At 42.4% G+C, this 20,996-nt stretch overlaps 1 long non-coding RNA gene across 1 annotated transcript; it reads left to right on the top strand.

Moving 5' to 3' along the window:
• Positions 1-2,202: 2,202 nt before the first annotated feature.
• Positions 2,203-12,042, top strand: LOC129340611 (uncharacterized). The gene is made up of 3 exons (XR_008598038.1): positions 2,203-2,298; positions 5,390-5,522; positions 11,007-12,042. It is a non-coding gene; the product is annotated as an uncharacterized LOC129340611 (long non-coding RNA).
• Positions 12,043-20,996: the final 8,954 nt, after the last annotated feature.

Here is a 20,996-nt window from a genome sequence, read left to right as displayed (position 1 = left end):
TTAGTTTGGTTCCTATTCACTTTCCCCGCCCCTCTTAGGATTGGGCTGCCAATATACTAACTAAAAAAAGATACATATATATGTGTAACATACTATTCCTTAAATACCTATTACTATAACACTAATCCAATAAAATACAATGAAATATACCCCTTTTTGACCTTAAGTAAGTTTCTATCTCCCCTTTAATTCTCCAAAGACCACAGTTTCCCCTTCATGTCCCACTTTTTCTCCACATATTTCTTGAATTTTTCCCAGCTTAATGTATTATCCAGTTCTTCTTGTTCTTTCAATTTCCTTGTTAATTTGTCCATTTCTGCCATATTCAAAACTTTCAAAATCCAATCATCCATAGATGGTATCTCCTGAGTTTTCCACAACTGTGCATAACACATTCTGGCCGCCGTGATCATATAAAACACCATAACTCTGTCCATTTTATCAAAATCTTCTAGGTTCATACATAATAACAGCAATTCTGGGGTTTTATTTATATTCCTTTGTAAAATATCTGACATAACTTTTACTATATCCCCTCAGAACTGCTTAGCCTTATCACAAGTCCACCACATATGATAAAATGAACCTTCTTGCAAACTAATCTCTGCTTGGTAGCATTTTTTTTTAAAATCAGGGGCCTCTTTGTATCCTTGTATAGATCTTCATTAATTACAACAGAATAAGACTTTGGAAACTTCTCTTTCAGTGAACCAAACGACCCAATGGGAGGTGGTTTAGTTGTTTGGGATTCACACATATTTCTACACAAAATAGTTTTCCATGTAGAAAAAAAATGTAATTTGTAAAGTGACCCTTGGTCATTAAAAAGGCCGACTTCTTTAACCTGTAAAGACCAGACTTTCCCCAGTCAAAATGCTTGATAAGGGTGAATGAATGTCTTCTATTTTATTATATTTATTTATATTTTTGTTAGTGGTTTCAGTTCTTCACTTTTCACTGTTGGCTTTGTAGATTCATTTGTGATTTGCACATGTATTGTAGATCTTTTTTTATAAATGATCGATATATGTACAATATACATATTTACCAAATAACATTGGAAAGTGTGTATATTTTGGAAGCAAAATTTGACACGAAGAAAAGAAAGACACAAAAAAATAAAGAAATGAATTTTGTCAAACCAGGGTGAAACAAGTTCAAAATTGGATTAAAACAGCAGGAACAAGAAATTCAGAGCCGTCCCTAATGCTTGAGTGTAGAGCCTATTATCATATCATTGTTGAGGAGCATATTTGTAGGGGGGAGCTGGCCACTCAGACTGAAGCAGTTGGAAGAAGGCTTCCCATTTTTAAAAAGGAAATGATACTCCACAACCAGAGTCCTTTGAGGTATCCTCTATTTTCACAATGGAAGGTAGTCACCTTAACACTAACTTGTTCACCACTCTGGATGAGGCACTAATCTCTCTAGAAGAGTGGTATATAAGCGTTGTTGTTGTTGTTGTTGTTGTTGTTGTCGTCGCCATCGTCATCGTCGTCGTCGTCGTTGTAGTCAGGCAAGGCAGAAATTACTGTGGAAAGGACCAAATGCAGGTTGTAAGTACAAGCTAGCTATTAGAAAAGCATCAATTCCAGCTAAAATGATGATGGATGTTACTGGAATCTTTCCTAATCCTATCTAAATCTACTTTATTTTAATCTACTCGAGTTGATCCTTCAGCAAGTAGCTCCCATATAGAGACAATGGTTCGATCCAGAGGTGCAATTCCACTGGCAGAACAGCACGTTCGTTGACTGAGAAGAGGGTGGTTTCCAGTGATTTACTCCTCCCACCACAGACCCCCACTTAGCAATTCCTGAGGATTCCTTAAACCTCCCCCCACCCCCAAGCAGGATTTCAGGGATCTCATGTGGCTGCAGCAGGAGCAGGAGCAATCCTTCTGTGCCAAGGGCTCTCCACCAGTGATCGTTTGGTAGCCCTGTGTACTCTATTGTCTCTCTCTGTTGCTTATACTAATTAAACCAATTTATGTGTGTATCAATTATGAGGGTGTTGAAGCAAGGCACCATCTGAATGAAACTGGGTTTCTGAGTATCCACCTTTCAGAATCAGTATCAATACTTCACATACCAGCATGTTTCCAAACAGGATGTCAACAGCTCAGCTCAGTGTGTCACAATCTTCAGAGCCCTATAAATCCAGGAGCTGTCCATCACCATCTTCAATTGTGCACTTGGTGTGTGCTGAAGCTGGATACCCGACTGGGACCTTCAACCATGAAGAAATTTTTCTTCTTTTGCTTCCTTGCTACCTCTTTAGTACTCATGGCTGCCCCAGGTAAAAAGAAATTCAGGTGTAGGAAGGGGGAATGGTTTGCTGAATTTTCATAGATGCTGGTTGTGGGTGGTGAATGGAGCAGAACTAGAATGCTTTTCCTGTAGAAATACAAGTTCCACTGTGTTGATAAGGAAACTGGTGATGCTATGATGAATTATACAAGTCTGAGACCTTCAATGAATCTTGAGGGAATCCCATCTCCTATCCCTTTCTCTCTCTCATTTTCTCTGTCTCCCCCTGCAGTACCTACAGCCTCTCCCCATTTCTTTTCTCTCTCCCACCTACTTTCTTCTCCTATTTTGGGCAGAGTGAGGAGCAGCCAGGTGGACAGAGGAGCAGGAAGGGGGGTGGTTGGGCAGGCAGAGCAGGGAGAGGATAGGTCAGGGGGCAGACTGCAGGCGGACAAAACAGCTGCCAGGAAGTGGGGGGCATAGGCAAGAATCCCATTTCCAAATGAGTTCCTTGTGGATGCCTGCTCGGGGAAGGATGGGAAGCCTGAGGGTGGGTGGGCAAGCAAGCAAAGGCAGAGAAGAATGGATCCACTCTGCAAGGCTCATGTGTCCCCCGACTTGTACATCATAGAATATACTGCAGATGATATCTGGGCTTTCCCAAAGGCAATAGAAAGATTCTGGCTGGTCCTGAAGGTCAGAAATAGTTTTGTTCATATTTGGAGTATTTCTAAGACTGATATTCAGACATTTACAAGCTAAATTTCCAACCGCACTCCCTTAATAGCTAACACCTTACTCAATCATTTAAAAATTGTGCTGAAGCTTAGTATATTATTTAAGATCTAAACAGATGCTACTTAGGAGAGCCCTGTCTATATCTCCCAGTGTTTCAATTTAAATTTAAAAGCAGCTATGGGGAGTTGCAGGTCAGATTAGAAGAGTGGTAGTTGGGAAGGGGTGTTTAACCCTCAACCCCCTCCCCCCTGTGTTGTTTCCCTGATCTAAACCAAGCTCCAGTTAGTCCTCCAAAACTTCTGTTTCCTTCTGGGGAACTGATTGCTGTAGCCTGGAAATCAGATGTAATTCCTTAAGATCTCCATCTCCCATCTGGAAGTTGGCAGACATAGTGGATACTGAATAAATCAGTCAACATATAAACTGTACATTATTAGAATTTATTTTTTATCTTATTTATTTTATCGTATTTGTATTCCACCCTCCCCACAAGCAGGCTCAGGGTGGACAACAATGATAAATGTTCTTACACAAAAGGTAAAGACTAGTACACTTGTATTTCAAAATGGAGAACTCAAAGTGTATCCCTGCCAGAGCTTTTTTTTTCAGTGGGAACGCAGTGGAATGGAGTTTTGGCACCTCTTGAAAATGCTCAGCAATAGTGCGTGAAAATAATATTATTTCAAATAATCCCGTGTGTTTCTTCCTCATTTCCCTCTCGAGAGTTCCACCACCTCTTTTCTCAGAAAAAAAACCCCTGATATGGTTAAGATAAATTCAGGCCACCTAGAAAGCTAGAATTTGGTCTACAGGTAATCCAAGACTTGTATTGTTTGGAAAGGACAAAGTATTTCCCTTGAAATGTGAGACATGACCCTTCTCCTTTGGCTCTGGTACTTTCAGGCCACCCAAAAATCAGAAAGATGATATTCTAGAAACACTAACTACCAAAAAAGCCTGAAAACAAGCCACCAGAAAATGAGGGCAGAGAGACCCTGTTTACTGTTAAGTATCATCTTATCAACCTTGATTATAATAGTACAGTGATACAGGCTCATAGAGTTTGCTTGACCCAATTTCTTGGTATCTTGCCCCCACAGTCCTTACCATCCTACATGGGAAATTTTACAGCTATTCATTATGTTCTGGCATTTGCCCTGCCTCAATTGAATGCTAACCCCTCTGAAATACTGAATGTCAGATTTTATCATATTCCATACTCAGACCATCTTTGTCTGATAAAATATGGGAAAGTCTTCATTTTATTATTTTTAGGAATTGTTGGATTTTACCTCGTTTAACTTGTGCTCCGATTAAGAATTCCTAGGGGAAGATTCTTCCCCTATCTGATGCTAAATTGTGATCCAAATAGAACCCTGTTGATTGCTAAATTTCTGCCTAGCATATTTTCCTTTAGAAATTAATTTATTATTCTGTTAGTCATTTGATCATAGGAGCTCTGAAAAAAAAGGGAAAGTACAGACTAGTCCAACAAACTCACATAGATTAAGAAGCTGAACATAGCTGACCTGTAGAATAGCATTGCTAGAAATTTTCCACAGCTGTTGAGCATCAAAGGAAAGAATGTGAGTGGTAGCAAACTTAAGCTTTCATTTGGCCATAACAGACCACAGCCAGTTTGGTGTAGTGGTTAAGAGTGACAGGACTCTTGAGAACTGAATTTGATTCCCCACTCTACCGCTTGAAGCCAGCTGAGTGACCTTGGGTCAGTCATAGCTCTTCCAGAGCTCTCTCAGCCCCACCCACTTCACAGGGTGATTGTCATGAGGATAATAATAACACACTTTGTAAACTGTTCTAAGTGGGTGTTAAGTTGTCCTGAAGGGTGGTATATAAATCGGATGTTGTTGTTGTTGTTGTTGTTATTATGTCAATATCCACTCTGCCTCTTTTTTCAGTAAGATTCTGTCATTATGATGATCTAATCTGTATAAGGCCCAAAAGATAAAGTCTGTGTGGGACAATGGTTGTGCTCCAAAAAATGTTGGATTAGTGGAGCACATCTTTAGATGAAAGTTTTACTTCAGAAATATGCATTTTGAACTCCCTAGAGGTTTTGGCAACATATATCTTATCACAAGGGCATTTTATGGTTCCATCTTTCATGATTTGCATGACAGAGGGGACCACTTTACTATTAGCAATTACAAACACGATCCTACAGTAGAAATAAGCAAGGAGCATTAAAATGGCAACATGATTTAAAAAAAAATGATCGAAGGAGAATTGTCTCTCAAATCTGGTTTAAAAAGTGACCCTTTGCATTTTGCTTTAAAATCTAAGAACCTCTGTAGATTTTAACCATCCTTGGGGAGTTTGTGCCACAGTTTTTGAGCTTCATTGGAAAAGAACTAAAATGGAACTCTTTTTCCTCAATCCAGGACTTGCCGTGCCCCCGAAACCACATACCTTTGCAGAATGTGAAAAGTGGGGAGCTACATGTGGCTATTTCATTTGTATAACACCTCAGGTTGCTTTTGGACAGTGTAAAACTTGGCGTCCTTGCTGTGTCCGGTAGGACTTGCTTTCTCGTTTTCATTTTTTTTTTACTTTGTGAGCAATGGTTATGTTATGGTCATCAGTTTTCATCCACCTCAGTTTTCATTGCTGCTGTTTCTGATGGATTTGGTTTTTTATGCCTTTTAAATTCTTTATTCCACTTCTGCTAGTGTAAAAGCTGTTGTATTAGCAGACTTTTTGTAGTTGCATTTATCCCTTTTCTACATTCAGTCACAAGCAGAATTAGAACTCTTAAGAAGTGTTCTATGTGGCAAAATGGGTCCAGCGGACACCTGTTCTACGATGGGATGTGTAGAATAGACCCAACCAGCTCAGGACCCAAGTGCCGGAACTTTACAAGGAGTTACCCCTCCCCCAGTTTTATTCTACCACTCCCAGAAATAAGATTCCTTTTACCACCCCAGCCATCTTTGGAATATTTTAGATATATATTTGTTTTTATTTATTTAAATTGTATGCCACCTTTCCGCACAAGTAGGATCCCTATTATTTGCTTGTACAGTCTTGCATAACTAACAGTGAAATCCTAAGCAGAGTTACTCCAGTCGAAGCCCATTGATTTCAATGGGCTTAGACTGAAGTAACTTTGCTTAGGATTTCACTGCAAATTCCTTATTTTGGGTCTGCATCCTTTTGCCTTCCTATGATGGTGGTTTTAGGTAAATATCTGAGCAACAACAAGATGTAAACGTTTACTATCCAAAGTCCAATTTTTACACAGAAGTGTCATTTTCAGATACTAAATCCCCCACAGGAAACCATTCCCATCAGCAAGATCCTTTAGATGTCATCTTGGAAGGAAATCTTCCTTCAAAGGTCTTGCTTCTCCCTCCGCTTTCTCTTTTGTTCCATTTTTCAGACTGATCAGACACTTTCTGTTCTTTTGGGGCTTGCTGGTTCTCGCCCAAGCGTTCGTAAAACAGTGGTCTTAGATCCCGAGGAGTTAGCCGTGTTAGTCTGTGGTCTCAAAATAGTGAAGAGACCAGTAGCACCTTTAAGACTAACCAACTTTATTGTTGCATAAGCTTTCAAGAACCACAGTGGTTCTCGAAAGTATATCAATGGTTGTCTGTCCCCTTAGAAGCTGCAGGAGAGCTTTTGCCTTTATAGTCAGCCAAATGCATTGCTCATCCTTTTTATTGTATTATGGCACAACAGTGCAATTGTTAAATAGCTTTTTTTAAAAAAAACACACAAACAAAAGAGCAGCGGTTTTGACAAGCTACAATTTGCAACTATGTACTTAAGCCTCCCTCCCACCAGGATACAAGAGCCAACAATTTATCTTTAATTTATGAATGCCAGAGTATTAGACAATCTGCAGAGAACAGGAAGTAATTGTTGATGTTGGAAAGAGACTGAAGGGCTGAAAATTTAAAAGAACAGAAGCCCCAAGAAGCCCCAACTGAACTTTGTCCACATGGGACAGCCTGCTGTTACAATCATGTTTTAATTTTTTTAAAAAAAAAATTATCTGGCTTATGTATATATAATATCCTTTCCAGTTAAACGGGAAACTAATCTGCCTGTTTCATACAATATTTCTTCCTCATGGAGATCCCACTTCATATACAAAAGACTAAACATCCAAATATGTGACCCCTTAAGAGTTCATTGGGAGAAAATATATTTATATATATGTGAAAGCCCATTTGTGTGGTGTAATAACTATTTTGACCTCAATCCGGACCAGTAGCCATAGTAAAAATTGTACAGACCTTTTACATAATGCTGTAGAGTGTTCAAAATACTTCTTTCATACGATCTTCTTCTAATCCTTACAAAAACCATTTAAGACACATCAGTTTTATTATTCTCCCTATTGCTCATGAAAAACTGAAGCACAAGGAGAAAGAGAATGGCTTGCCAAAGGATACCTATTGAATTCATAATCCAAATAATAAGCCGGCAGGAAAACATCAAAAATTACTCCAGAAAGAATTAAGAAGTGCATAAAAAGATAGAGGTGGGAATCTCAATCAAAACAGCTTTAGTGACTGAAATCCAGACTTTATCAGTCAGACTGAAAAACATCCACTTTATAGAAAAAGTAGATATTTTACAGCTTGAAAGATCCCTGAGTAAGCTTCAAAACAAAACTCTATGACAATCCAGTGTGGTATAGTGGTTAGGGTGCTCAGAAGGGATCTGGGAGACCCAGGTTCAAATCTCCACTCTGCCCTGGGGCCAGTCACACTGTCTCAGCCTAACCTACCTCTCAAGGTTGCTGTGAGATAAAATGAAGGGAGGAGAACTATATAAGTCACTTTGGGTCCCCATTGGGGAGAAAGGTGAGATATAAATTAAATAATAAATAAATAAATAATCTTGCAGGTAAGTGTATAGTGTAAAGAGGCATGGTTCTGCAAATACTGAAAAATCTTTTTATGAAAAGGAAATAAACTCTTTTTTTGCCTTATGGGTTGCAGTGTATTTAATGTAGTTTATTAAATATTACACGATTTAAATATTAAATATTACACAATTTATAATGTCTCCATTTATACATTTCCCATTATGAGGATGTGTGAATGCTCTGGTTTGAAGAAGGTATGAGCAGCACATAGAATTAGGACTTTTGAAAGTACTTGTCAGATTTGACGGCACACATTGGCACACCTGAACACAGGAAGTTGACTAGCACTGAGTCAGACCATTGGTCTATCATGGGCAGTAGTAACTACTCAGACTGGCAGCAGGTCTCCAGGGTCTGAGGCAGAGGTCTTTCATGTCAACTAGTGCCTGATCATCATAACCAGAGATATGGAGGCGGTGGGCGGAACCTGGGACTTTCTGCATGCAAAGCTGTACAATTGACCCACAGCTCAGTAGTATGCTAGAATACTATAAGGTCTTTATCTTTCACTTACAGAGAAGGAAAAATCACAAGGGCTTTTGTAGCCCATTCACATTGTATTCCAAACTGAGCATGATCACATGTAAAGTTGCCTTATACTGTCAGATCACAGAGCCAACTATCTTGGCATTTCCTACTCTTACGTCTCAAGCCAAGAAAGGTCTTTCCCAACACCTACAACCAGAGATTCTTTAAATAGAAATGGCAAAGAGTGAACCTCTGAATTTCTGCATGCAAAGCATGTGGTTTGCCATGGGGTCATGGCTTCTCCCCATAGCCATCATATCACATCTCAAAACCTCCCTGTATGTAGATTTCCCAATCAATGGTAAGCTGATTGAATTGCTTTGTCACTTTATACTACTTCTCCTACAATGTGCGACCTAAAATCCTTATCTAAAATATAAGACCTGTCCTTCTGAATGAGAGTGGGTGGTGGCTATCATGCTGCAAACCTGCATTCCTCAAAGTTTTGAAAATTGCCAATTTTACATTCATAATCATATCCCTTAATTTAAAAAATGTTAACATATGAAGCTGCTTTACATTAAATTAGTCCATGTACCCTCAATATTTAAGAGCGATAGGACTCTGGAGAACCAGGTTTGATTCCTCACTCCTCCACTTGAAGCCAGCTGAGTGACCTTGGATCAGTCACAGCTTCTTGGTGCTCTCAGCCCCACCCACTTGACAGGGTGATTGTCATGAGGATAATAATAATACACTTAGTAAACTGCTCTGAGCGGGCATTAAGTTGTCCTGAAGGGCAGAATATAAATCAAATGTTGTTGTTGTTGTTGTTGTTAAATCACTTTCCTAGATCTCAGGCAGTGATATCAGGGACCCCCTGCACACATTAACTGTATTCTACCTACATACAGGTATAATGAATAGAGTCATAGCCTCTACTCTAGCCAGGGCCACCAAAGGAAGGGGAGTTAGGGGACAAAATTCTGGAGTCTCTGGTCACCCCGGGGGCTCATGGAGCTGGACAAGTCATATGGTTTAGATGACATTTGGGTTGGACCTGGGGGGGGAGTTAGTGTGGCCCAGAAGGAACCTTTGTCTTTCTAGTTTAAAGTAGTATGGACCTGAAAGAGAAAAGGAGGGGTAGGTAGATAGGATAAAAAGTGGGTGAGTGGGAGAACACAAAACCCAAGTGCAAAAAAGGAGAGGATTTCAACAGCTATTGTTTTAAAATTGCACTCAGAACAGTTGGAACTCTCCTCATAATACTTCTGGAAACTACAAGATGGCTAAGCTTGTATTAGTAGCACACTTGGGTGGCATCAACGGCAGCTCTCCATGGCAGTTGGCCCTACCATTCCGGAGACAGTTCAGGTTCCTGGTTCTCCCTTCCCCATTTTAGGTTTGCCAGCCAAGGGCAACCTCTGGGAACACTAACATGAGGCATTATGTGGTATCTGCAATGCTGTGACAATATTTCCAGTCACAAGTGATGTTATGTATTGTTGTGATGTCCAAGCAATCCCCTAAAGTCTCTGTAGTTAAATGATAAATATTTGGAGGATTGCTTGAGCTTTGTCAGGATACATAATGTAACTTCTGGTTGTGTGATTGGAAATGATGTTGTGGCAGTGCTGTGGTGGCATTCCACCCCCCTGCATTTTCTCCCAATGCTGCACCAGGCGGCAGTGGGCAGACAGAAGCAGGGGGTGGGAGGTCTCCCATTATAGTGGGAAAGCTGGTCCCCATAACACCAACCCTGTAAAGGAGGCTCAGCTGAGAGAGAGTGCAGCTGGCCCAAAGTCACTCAGTGAGCTTCATGGTACAGTGGAGATTCAAACCCAGATCTTGCAGACCACATGGGCAATTTGTGTGATGTTGCAAGCCCAGTCTGAAATCCATGATCACCAAGGAAATTCACTGTATTGTCTTGACAAGTCCTCCAGTTTGTCCAACTCACAGAGTTGATAGAAGGTCAAAATACCATTCAGAGTTAGCTTTTATTAAAAGTTCATTATTTCATTTTTGTCTTGTTATATTACCTCTGCCCCAATCCCCACCCTTGAGAAATTGTCAAGTGAGGAAAAAATGGCTTGGAAATGGCTTATATCGTGACACTCTTAAGAATTTCCCCATGTCTCTGTGGTCTTTACCACAGAGATAAGAGGAATTCCTAGAGTATCAGCCAGAAGTGAGGTCACATCCTCCCCAAACTCCACCCTTCCAAGGCACTGCCCTCAAAAATTCAAAATCTACCAGAAGTTGCCAAGGCAGTGCTGACAACCTTTTGAGTACCAGTTGTGTTTAACTCCATTTGCAGTGTCTCGTTCTTGTGTAGCATTAGCACACTCGTGATATGCTTAACTAAGTCACAGATCACCAACATGTTTTTGCTGCCTGCAGTGGACTAATACAAATGGTTAAGAATCTTTAAACAAAACAGGCCTCACATGGAGTTCTTATATGAGTAAGAGCTTTACCAGTGATCCACCATCATACCTAAATTGGAGTCAACAGCCAGTCTTGCATATTACATAGAATAAACTGAGGGAATTCTGTAATGTCAGGTAGGTTGTGTGACTTAAAGGAGACCACTCTTGAGGGTCATGTTTTTGGAAACCATAATAATAAAAAATCTTCCTTTTTAAATGCAGATTTTAGGAAACCATGAACTACACCTTGTCTGTCTAAAAATGCCCGGAAGACATCATCTGAGTTCTGCAATTGCTATATCATCCTGTCTGATGAAACTTCCATTCTTCAATGTGTCAGTGGGAAAAGACAGTCCTGGAGGTTATGAAAATCAATACTGGTTTTATAGATTGGAGTGCATAACTTGCTTGACCAAAGTATGGTTACTTTTGAAAATGTCAGGCCTGCAAGAACTAAAGTTAAGGTTACGCACTGAGATCATTTTGTGCAAAACAAAATCTCTTATACAAAAGTCATTTCTATGTAGGCAATTGCCTGAATCCCCATGTAGTTGTCACATATAATGAACACATGATCTGTTGCATCATGCTTTCATGGGATAAGAAGTTGCCTCCTTTCCTGGCTTCTACAACATGGTAGACCCATGTGCCTTCATCATGCCAACAGATGTGAGAAACTATACATGGCATGTACTCAGTTTCCTATCTGCAGTGACTTCCATGTAGGACATTCATCTTGCCTGAAGTGGCCCTGATGTGCTCCTTATTCTGAAATATGTATGAGGACCTATTCTTCCATTATTCACTGAATACGCTGCAATTCAAGTATAATTTCTTGGCAAACAGGAAACTATGGGAAACTTGGACGATTCATCCAGTCTACTTCCCAATGCATCGCGTTCAGTTTGGTCATGTCAGATGATCTTTTATACCCTTTTCTGATGGGTTCAAAATTCATAACGTGAGTCTAGATTTGAAATGTAACTTTCCTCCTATGAAAATAGGATGTGGTTTTCCTTGGGAGGCAGTAATGTAGAAAGACCACTTGCAACAAATGTGGTCCAAGAGAGGTCTGGTTTGCTTTTTGGCAGACAGCAACAAAGCCCACTTGAAAATGAAATCTTGAATATTGCAATGCCTCTAGCCATTAACAACCTCCACCTAAGACAGAGGATTCCCTAACTCAGCATGCTATTTGTGTTGTTTATCTGTATGCATGAACCAATGTTCCATTTTGTTTTTCCTAAATAAACATCAGCCTTTCTAAAGAATAGACATATTTACGTTGTCTGTGAAAGCGTGTGTCAAGTTCAATAAAACATACAAACACACATTATGAGGGAGGAGGAACAATAGAAATTCTTGGGGGTGTGCCAAACAAAACAAAAAAGTTTTCACCTGCTGCCGAAGACAGCAATAAAGGGGGGACAAGTGAATCTCCCTGTGGAGGGAGTTTCAAAGTTTTGTGTCACCATGACTGTGAAGGACCTTTCTCAGGTTACCACCTGTCTAGCCTCAGATGGCAGGGGCACCTGAAACAGGGCTTCCAGAGATAGTTGGAGTAGACAGGGTAAGTTAGGGTTACCATTCCCCTGTTTGGGGTGGGGGATCCCTTTCTCCCAGGCTCCATCTGCCACCACCTCTCACCTGGCTGATGAGGGAGAAGGTGCAGGAATGGGCCAAGAACTCCCCAGAGCGTGGACTCGCATTCTCCAGAACACTTCTGCATCACTGTGGGAATGACATCACTCCTGGCATGATGCAGAAGCAAGGGGACACACCAGGGCCAATTTGATAAACATTGGGCCACAATCTAGCATTTGGGGGCAATTTTTATCAAATTGGCCCCTGGTATGTCCACATTGCACCAGGAATAATTTTGTGCTCTTGTCATCCCTCCCCCCAGCAACTCCCTCTTCCAGCCCCTGCTTTGAGCCCTGCAGGACCTGGAAAACCCAGGGCAGGTTCATATGGAAGAAGGCGGCCCTTCAGATATGCTGGCCTCAAGCCATATAGGACTTTAAAGGTTAATATCAGTACCTTGAATTGGGCCCCAGAAGCAAATTGAGAACCAGTACAGATGGAACAAGACTAGAGAGGTACGGTCCCTATGACCCACTCCAGTTAACATTCTGGCTGTAGCATTCTGTACCAGCTGCAGCTTCTGGATTCTCTTCAAGGACAGCCCCATGTAGAATGCATTGTGGTAATCTAATCTCATAGTTACCAGGGCATGTACTGCAGTAGCAAGATTTTTCTTACCAAGGAAGGGCCAAAGCAGGTGAAAGACACCCCTGGCAACTGCTGCCACCTGTTTATCCATCAGGAAGCCTATTGGGTGATATATACCAGTTCCAGAATATTTACCAGTTGGGTGATATTTACCAGTTCCAGGAGAGCTTGGAGAGCAAAGAAGCTTCTGCGGAGGAGCAGCATGGATGGCCAGCATCTCATCAAAGGGGAGAGAGGGGACTCAGATACAGTCTGAGGGTGCATGGGGGGAGATTCCAGAACACGCATGGAACACATGGCAGGGCAGTCAGATATACTGTGAAGCATGCCCTGAGATGGGACTGAGAGTCTGTGCTCTAAAACAATAGCTTGATGAATGTCTCCGGGGGTGAGACAATAGGACTAGGGAAGCTTGATTGTGTCTCCCTGAGAGGAACTAAAGGTGCAAAAAGTCCTGATGGCTGGATGGGTGAGGCATATCAGTTCCTGAGTGACTCAGGCAGGAAAATGGGGTCAGGAAAGATTGGCAGGGTAGATGACAAGAATTAACTCAAGCTTCTGGGGACTCTTTTGTTTTACGGTTCTGCCAATCACCGGAAATGGGAACTGAGAGCTGGTTTTGCCTGGCATCTTACATGCTAGTAATTTTCCATCTCCCAGCTGGGATCGGGCTTCCATTTTTCCTGCCTGGCTAGGAAGCTTGCTTGTGTTTAAAACACAAGAAGGGAAGGACTTATGATATAGCCATATTCACAAGTACCTCCAATATCGTGAGAGCAGGTCTGACCACTAACAGCTGTTTCTCAGCACCATACTCTGAAACCTACCCTTGTGGTAGGACTGAAATAACTGCAAAACAGGGCCTCCCATTCCCAACCCCCAAAAAGGGATCCAGAAGAATGGTACCAAAAGCTGCCAAAAGGTCCAGGAGTGACAGTTTTGCACTCCTCCTCTATATCTCCCAGCACATGTCATCAACCAGGGCATCCAAGAGCCAGTGTGGTGTAGTGGTTAAGAGCAGCAAGACTCTAATCTGGAGAACCAGGTTTGATTCCCCACTCCTCCACTGAAGGCCAGACCTTGGGTCAGTCACAGCTCTTTCAGCCCCATCCACCTCACAGGGTGATTGTCGTGATGATAATCACTTTGTAAACCACTCCGAGTGGGTGTTAAGTTGCCCTGATATATAAATTGAATGTTATTATTATATTATTATAACTAGATCTGAAACCAGATTGGAATGTCACCACTAATTCAGAGCCAAGCTACAAGTGACTCCTGACACGGGTTGGACACTTGTCAGCTTCCCTCAAGTTTTGATGGGAAATGTAGGCATCCTGGTCTTGCAGCTTGGCTCTCTGACTGCTGTCCAATGGACTTTTCAACTGTCACTTGTCTAACATTCCGCCAAGCTGCCTACATTTCCCATCAAAACTTGAAGCTGGCAAGTGTCCAACCTGTGTCATTCATCACGTGTAGTTTGGGTCTCAGTCACCTGGGTCAAGAATGGTACATTTGAGAATGGATGATAATTATTCTGCATTCCTGGATCCAAGAAAATTAGTTAATCTAATCCAAGTAGAAGCTCATCAGAATTTTAAGCCCATGAAAATTCAGGCAAGGCAGAGCTGCCACTGCTGGTCATGTGCAGGTATTTCCAGCTACAAAGTGTTCAGATATCCTCTTACGCTGCTATCAGTGTCTTCTGTCCCACATGCCATCTCCTGCCTCCCCCCAGTTGTTCCTTAGCAGCTTCTGCCTTTTCATTGCTCTGCCGCCTGCCTCCCCTACATTGGCAGTCATAAATAATGAGCAATGCATGCATATTCCCATAGTTTGATTTTTTGATGTTAGAAACTGGGAGGTGGTTGGATCTTTGGATGATGAAGGAATGAAAGAATTTCTTTTTTTAATTTTTTTAAAATTTTTATTTTTCAGTATACTACACAACACTACAATAACACTACACAAGACTATCACAAGGGAAGGGGATAGAGATGAAGAAAAAGGGAAGGGGCGGGGAAAAAGGGACAAAAAGGGAAGGATAACCTACAATCAACACTACACTTCAATGTTTTCCCTTCATACTGCCATAATAAAAAAATAGCTCAATAAGATAATGATGGGGAGGTTAATCATACAGAATACACATTTCAAATTCTAATTAAACTTTCCTCCCCCTTCTGGGTCCCGGACGCAATTCTCTCTGTGCAACCGCAGCTGCGGTGCTCTTCTCCTCCTCCCCCCCCCCTCAGGCTTCTCCTTTTCTTCGTTCTTGGTGCACTGGAATTCCGGGTTTTTATCCTCAAAATCCTTTAGTTGATCTTCTGATAGTATCTTATAGGCTTGATCTTTATGTCCAAACCATATTCCTTCCGGAAGTAACCATTTATACTTTATTCCATGGTCCCTCAGAAGAGCTGCGAACTTTTTGTACTTAAAACGTCTTTTCCGGACTAGAAATGGAACGTCCTTCAAAATCTTGACTTTAAGACCCATAAAATCCAAATCCGCATTGTATGAGTTACATAGGATAGTGTCCCGAATCTTTTTAAATGAAAAGTCAATAATGATCTCGCGAGGCAGCTGTCGCTTTGTTGCATATTTTGAAGAAGCCCGACGGACCTCCAAAATGGCGCTTTTAACCTCTTCTTTAGTTGTCCTCGCGGGTGTCGCCAGTAGTTCCGAGACCAAATCCCACAGATCCTCATTTTCCTCCTCTTTCACGTTTTGGAGACGCAAAATTGTCTGCGTTCGTTCCACCTGTAGCCCGATCAGCTGGTTCTCCACCAACTTCAGCTCTTTTTTCGTAGCCTTCACAAGTGACGCACTTTCCAGAGCAGACTTCTCTGCCCCCCCCGCTACTTCCTTAATGGTTTTCACTTCGCTTTCAATTAAGCCCACCCTTTGATCAGTTTCGTTCAGCTTGTCAACAAAGGGTTTTATGGCTTCCACCACCGCCCTGCGCACCAACTCTTCGAGCGACTCTCCCTTCTGCAAGGTAGCCGAGATTGACTTACCCAGAGCGGGACTTTGCTTCTTTGCTGCCATTTTGGGGGGGGGCGCCAGCCAAATTCTGGAACTCACCGAAGGGGAAGAGCGAGTCTTCTTCAGATCAACCTCTCCTTCACAAACGCTTGTAGAACAGAAGGGATTCGCTTGTTTACAGGCTTCTGCCTGTTTCTTTTATTTGCCGTTTCTCGTTGCCCGGCGGCACTCAAGGCGCCGCGCATGTCTGCCGGCCTCCATAGGGACAAACGGGCAATTCCCCCCCCGCATTGATTCCGGGGGGGTTTTCCTGCAGCGTCCCGGACCCTGCCTCCCTAACTGGGAGTCCTGGGGGCTAATCCTTGCAGATCAGCCGCCCGGTCAGGGTGCCCGGGCGCTTCCTCCCGGACCCGCCGAGAGGAGCGTCTGGCATGGCTGAGAAAGCGAAACCGAATCGGAATGAAAGAATTTCTTAACGAAGATGGGGAGAAGGCAGAGAAATGGAATGAATACTTTGTATCCATTTTTATTGTGAAAATGTGGGACGCATATCCACGCTGAGCTGCTGTCTAAAGAACTGAGTTAAACTGAGGTGAGGACAAATGAAGTTTTAGAGTGACACGACAAACTGAAAATTAGTTCATCTCCAAATCCAGATAACATACATCCAAGGATTCTTAGTAGAAACTGTTGAGCTACTAACCAATGTATGTAACTTGTTGTTAAAAGCCTTCCTGCTGGGCAACCGGAAAGTAGCAAATATCACAGAGGAGATCCAGAGAGTAAAAAGCTAATTAGCCTAACATCTCTTCCAGGTAAAGTAGTAGAAATGGTTATTAAAGATAATAATAACACTTGATTTATACACCGCCCATCAGGACAACTTAATGCCCACTCAGAACAAAGAATGTTATTATTATCTTCACAACAATCACCTTGTGAGATGGGAGGGACTCAGATAGCTCTGAAAGAGCTTGACTGACCCAAGGTACCCCAGCTGGCTTCAAGTGGAGGAGTCAGAGGAGTGGAGAATCAAACTTGGTTCTCAGCTGTGAGTGGTCAGACCTGCTCTCACGGATATTGGAGATACTTATGAATATGGCTATATCAAGTCCACTACACCAAACCGGTGTATTAAGGAACTCAGCCTGCTGAGGGGGAATCAATATGGTTTCTGCAAAGGGAAATCCTACTTCACCAACCTTTTGGAGATCTTGGCAGGTTAACAAGCATATGAATAAAGGTGATCCTACAGGCATTATATGCTTGGACCTAACCATCATAAATGTCTCTCTTCCATATGATTACAACACCATCATTCACCCTAACATTGCCAAAAGCTGCTTTGTAATATATAATTTTGTGATTCGCCATTTTGAATATAGATTATGTTAATCTGAACTCCAGATCACACCAGCATGTTCACCAGGCTGTGATTGCAGTGTCACATGATGGTTCGATAGATGTATCAGCAAGGACAGAACATTCATTTTTCTTCATGTTAACAGTCAGTATACAGCTCTTAACTCTGCAACATTTTTGCAGCACGCACATTCTCTTGCTGTAAGTCACAATGTCCTTTTAACTATTCAAAGCTGAAGAATAGGCAGATGACACCCAGCTCTATATTTTGCTATCCAAATCCCCAGGTGATACAGTAGAAGTCTGACTCTTGAGTCACTGTCTAACAGCTGTGCTCAAATGGCTGAAGGTGAACAAATTGAAACTGGATGCAGACAAGGCAGAAGTGATGCTAGCTGGGAAGGCAGAGATCTTGAAGAAGATTGTGCTCCCCACTTTCAATGAGGTTCAGTTGACCCTTGCAGACTCGGTTAAGAACCTAGGGACTGTATCTTGGAAGTCCTGTTGGACTTCTATTTTCCTGTTTTAAACTGGTTTATACTGTATTTTATAGTTTTTAGTGTTATTTTATATATTGCTGTATTGTTGTTCTGATGTTGTGCCCTGCCTTGAGCCCTCTTGTGGGGAGGACGGGATCTAAATTTAATATATAAATAATAATAAATAAATAAAATACAAGTATATTGGATCCAGTATTGGTGCTAGAGAAGCAAGGTAACACAGTTGCAAAAAATGCTTTCTTCGAACTCAGTCTAGCCCAGAAGATGGCCCTGTACCTTGACCTGGCCAATCTAGCCACCTGGATCCATGCCACGGTAACACTGAAATTAGACTACAGCGATGCACTCAAAGTCAGCTCAGAGATTCTAGTTGTTGCAGAACGCCACAGTTCAATTATTATCTGGAGCTAGGCAGAACATGCATATTACTCCCATTCTGCTGTCACTCCATTGGCTGCCCATCAATTATAGGCTCAATTTAAGGTTTTGGCTATCATATACATAGTCTTTCACAACCTTGGTCCCTCATATCTAAGGGACCACCTCTCTCCCTATCATTAAGGCCACAATGGCTTTCTTTTCACGTCCTCCATGTTTCATCATTTTTGCTTCATTTGGATGAGACTCAGAATTTCTCTATACACAATTAAAGATATGTCCATTTATAATATTCGAATGTAGTGGTAAACTGCCAAGGACATTGATTGGCTGGGGTGGTGGTACACATAGGCTTTTTTTCTGGGAAAAGAGGTGGTGGAACGCAGTGGCTTGCCCTCAGAGAAAATGGTCATATGGGCTGGTGGCCCTGCCCCAATTTCCAGACAGAGGGGAGTTGAGATTGCCCTCCACACCACATGGCGCGGAGGGAATCTCAACTCCCCTCTGTCTGGAAATCGGGGCAGGGCCACCAGCCCATGTGACCATTTTCAAGAGGTTCCGGAACTCCATTCCACCGCGTTTCCACTGAAAAAAAGCCCTGGTGTTACATAATGTTCAGTTGTGTGAAGATCGAGAAGCAGGGCTAGGCCTGTGTGAGAAGGGAATGGGGAGGCATGTGAGCAGGACTGGCTCTACAATGAAGCAACTTGAGGCAGTTGCCTTACGTAACTGCCTAGGGAAAGCAGCAGCCACATGTTCCGCCCACTGCCAGCATCTCTTTGACCATTTGCCAACTCCTCGCCACACAACTGCTATCCATATCCATGAGATGGAGGAGATAAGGAAGTAATCTTGCGAGAGTTGGGAAGGTATTTTTAAAGACAGTGAAGAAGAGGTTTGTCTCCTCCAGGGGTGGCATTAGCAGCAGTGAGGGCAGGGGACAGTGGCTACTGTTGCAGGAGCAGTGCAACAATAGCAGGGGTGGTGGTGGTAGTAAGGCTGGGGATCCTGGAGACTGCCACTGCTTTTCTGGGCAGTGCAAGAGCCTGTGACACCATTGCGCAAGAGGACTGTGAATGAGACACAGCATGAGATGTGCAAAATGGAAGTGGGTAAACATGAGACAGCTGCAGATTGGGCACCAGGACATCAACAAGGAATAATGTGTAGCGTTAGAGGCTGATTCCACACTGGGGGCCATTCTCCACAAACAAGTCATTGCTGTTCCAGTATTGGTGGAGAGTGCCCTCAAGTCATAGGATTTTTGTTATGGCAACCCCAGTGGGGTTTTCATGACAAGAGACTAACAGAGGTGGTTTGCTATTGCCGGCCTCTGCAATCCTGGTCTTCATTGGCGGTCTCCCATCCAATTACTAACCAAGGCTGACCCTGCTTAGCTTCTGAGATCTGATGAGGTCAGGCTCACCTGGGCTCTCCAGGTCAGGGTATTCCAACATCTGCAGTATGCAAAATAATGATGGAGGATGCACACATACTGAATTTTTGAAATAATTTACCTCCTCAATTTTCTCTTTGACTGCAGACAGCATAGAATCACAGAGTTGGAAGGGGCCATACAGACCTTCTAGTCCAACCCCCTGCCCAATGCAGGATGAACCTAAAGCATCCCCGACCAATATTCATCCAGCCTCTTCTTGAAAACTGCCAGTGAAGGGGAGCTCACCCACCTCCCTAGGCAGCTGATTCCACCTTTGAACTACTCTGACCATGAAAAAGTTTTTCCTAAAATACAGCCGGTACCTTTGTGCATGTAATTTAAGCCCATTGCTTCGGGTCCTACCCTCTGCTGCCAACTGGAACAGCTCCTTGCCCTCCTCCAAATGACAGCCTTTCAAATATTTAAAGAGAGCAATCATGTCCCCCCTCAACTTCCTCTTCTCCAAACTAAACATTCCCAAGGCCCTCAGCCTTTCCTCGTAGAGCTCAGTCTCCAGACCCCTGATCATTCTCATCACTCTCTTCTGCACTTATATAAATTTTAAAATGCAGCAAATCAGCTACAAAAATGAGACCATGAGGAAAGAATGGCAGAACAGCAGACTGTTAATGCTATTAATACCTGTAAACAGTGTAATGACTTAGGGTTGCCTTTTTGATGTTGGGAAATTCCTGGAGATTTGAAGGATGGAGCTTGGGCAGAGTAGGGTTTAGGGCAGGAAGGGACCTCAGTGGAGTATAATTGCCATAGAATTCACCTCCTAAGGCAGCCATTTTCTCCAGGGGAACTGATGTCTGACCTTGAAAAGTTGCAATTCCAGTCACCACCTGGAGGTTGGTAAGCCTATAACAACTACATGTAGGAATAAGGGTAAACATACAACATTTTACTAATGTGGAACCATCCAGAGTCTAAACCTTCACGTTTTGTGACCAGTAACCCAAAGGAAAAAAGGAAACACAAAAGGCAATGTAGGTTTAAATATCACCTGTTGCTTTGATCAAGTGCTATGGTGGCAAATTATATTATTTTCTTCAGAGAAGGAGTGCACTGCCACCTGCTGGGCAATTGGAGAACAAAAACAAAGCGTTTATTTTAGAAAGTTTATTAAAGCAGCGAAAAGGGAGATCACTTGCATTGAGTTCATTATGGTCTGAATTAAAATAGGCTGCAAAAGATTGTTTTAAATGGATCTTAATCAGCTAATCTTTTAGAGAGCCAGCCTAAGCAGGTCTATTCAGAAGTAAGCCCCATTGTAGTCAGTGGGGCTTACTCCTGGGAAAGTGTCCTTAG

The sequence above is a fragment of the Eublepharis macularius genome, chromosome 1 (assembly GCF_028583425.1).
Source record: "Eublepharis macularius isolate TG4126 chromosome 1, MPM_Emac_v1.0, whole genome shotgun sequence".
Lineage (NCBI taxonomy): Eukaryota > Metazoa > Chordata > Lepidosauria > Squamata > Eublepharidae > Eublepharis > Eublepharis macularius.
This window is presented reverse-complemented; position numbering and strand designations above follow the sequence as displayed.